Genomic DNA, 2527 nt, shown 5'->3' on the forward strand with positions numbered 1-2527 from the left:
CCACCAAGAAGTGTACTTCCATAGATTATAGTCCATAGATATAATCTATGGTGCTGCATACCATCCTTCGTTTTGAAATTAGTTGCCCCCACGTAATTTGTCCTCTAAGGGCACGGCTTAAAGAATGACATAAGAGTACAACTGCGGTTACCAGTTGTTGACACAAGCTGTGAGTAATTAGCACATGTAGCTAGCTTAAAAGGAAGTGTGCAAAATCGCCTAATACAATTGTCACCATGCATTATTGCATTTTATAGCACCCCCACACAAAATTACACATGTAATTACAACATACAGAGGAGACACATGAATACCAAACACTTTTCACAACAATAATGTAAGAATTGTACAATAATGACTGTAATATAACTGCTCTGCAAATGTTTTCCAGTGGCCCGCCATGGTAGCAAGTCTCACATGACGGCATGTATATTCATCCAAACACAATGGGAGTAACAAGTAAGTATGATGACAACAAGTTGGTATGACTCCATTTGTAGAATCCAGATGAGTGGGTGTGGCTCCAGTATGTCTAAACAGTTAACAAACATTCCTGTTATAATTACGTGCTAGAGTTGCAATATAATAGTATAGTATTTAAATGCAATAATACATAGTCTCCATTGCATCACTATCAAACGACACTAAGTGGAGAATATTGTTGCATCTCTAGTATGTACACTCTATCAGTACAACCTATCTTAATGGCCACTAGTATAGAAAGACAACCACTCTTGAAAAGCCAATTCCAATTGAGAATTTATACACTGTTACCTGCTGAATGAGTGAAGGTGGCAATAAACAAGTTCCACCGTAATTTATACACGTGATCTGATCCTGTGTATTCTGTCAGTGGATGAGATCCACTTGGGCAGGACAAAATGTGACTCAAGTGCCCTGGATGATCCATACTCAACCAACTTATGACCCAGTGGCACAATGGAACTGACTATTTATAGAGAATATAATTATATTTATTTCTAAGATGTGTGGATGTGTGGACACATTACAACACATTACATGTACAAACAAGACATGCTACGTACTGTTTTAGCATTTCAAGTCACCACATTATACACGTACCAGTCAACAATGCTTCATAGTACCCATCAGTAAACCTGAAGAAAAGTTACGAAAAATAAAAATTCACATAAGTACAATGAAACCTCATTAATATGGCAGGCTGTGGGACCAAAAAAATTGGCCTGAATAACAAGGTGGCCTTATTAATGAGGTCATAAGTAATGCTTAGCTATATTTGGGACCTACTAGAGGTGGCCAATATAATGAGGTGGTCTTATTAAAGAGGTGGCCACTAAGTGAGGTTTCACTGTACATATAGTTCACAATATTGTGAACAATATTAATGGTTAACAATATACACTGAAACCTGCAGGTCACTTCTTGTGGAAGATTGCTCTCTACACAAAATGACACATTCAGAGATTGTATTTAGATGGATGATACAGTAACGCATTGTGACTTCAATACTCGTTATGTGTCACTGCTAGGCAGCAACCATATACACGGCATTGCCACATCGCACTTGCTCGCACACACAATTTTGCTAAAGATTTTACAAATTGATAATTAAGGGGTGTGGCAACTAGCTGTTTCGCTCGCAAGACTGTGTGGCAGCTGTTTCCCTTCTGTACAAGTGGCCACCAAGACAGGTCCACTGTGGATGAAAGCCAGGCATTAGATATTTGGTATTTCATGTGTTGAAGACATTCCAGGGCTTCTGGTAGTCTCAAATCTCACCACAGTTTAACTCAGGCAGTGTTGTGGTCACCACTAAACTACTGGAATGCTGTGTTATGTTCATCTTATGCTTGGCTACTATATTGTAGAACTGAAATGGATACCCTGAAAAATATATCCTATAGATAATGACTTCATCACTTTCTTCATCAGGAGCTTATGAGGACCAATAGTGAAACTTTTTACACTTGGGGCTGACAGTCAACTGCCTATGTCTGAAGCAGTGCTTTTGGTGCTCTAACAGATTGGCTGCCCCCTTGCTGCCAGCACTCACTATCTCATACGCTGTCATACACTAAATCCATCTCTATAGCCAGTTAGAACAGCATGCTTCTTACCTTTTTTAAGGCCGCATAATGCAGCCACCTCTTTAAAAGGCAAGTTTAGAAAATTTTGTCCCTACGGCCTGAATAATGACCAGTTTTTACTGTACTATTAGTGATTAGTGATCATGGGGGATTATTTATTAAGATACTAAGATATACAAACGCTACAACCTCTAAATATAGCAGTAAATTTTTTTACCCTGGTCCAATGTCTCGTAATAATCGTGACTTCGTGAGAGACTCTACTGTGACAAATACATGTTTATCATGATATGTGCTAATCGCCTTTTTACAATTAAGTTTTACAACACAAATACATGTATAGTTAAACTCACCAATTGCGACTAAATCCCTTCAACACGAAAAGACAAGTAATGAGACAACCTTGGAGACAACAACCACACAAGCCTATTCTGGTGCGTTTATTTAGTAGTAATATA

At 38.4% G+C, this 2527-nt stretch overlaps 1 long non-coding RNA gene across 1 annotated transcript; it reads right to left on the bottom strand.

Annotated features, from left to right (window-relative positions):
* Positions 1 to 215: 215 nt before the first annotated feature.
* LOC136250221 (uncharacterized) lies at positions 216 to 2527 on the bottom strand. Its single transcript, XR_010698461.1, has 3 exons — positions 2423 to 2527; positions 1084 to 1118; positions 216 to 532 (listed from the first exon to the last, which is right to left on the bottom strand). It is a non-coding gene; the product is annotated as an uncharacterized lncRNA (long non-coding RNA).

Source organism: Dysidea avara, chromosome 1 (assembly GCF_963678975.1).
Source record: "Dysidea avara chromosome 1, odDysAvar1.4, whole genome shotgun sequence".
NCBI classification, from domain to species: domain Eukaryota; kingdom Metazoa; phylum Porifera; class Demospongiae; order Dictyoceratida; family Dysideidae; genus Dysidea; species Dysidea avara.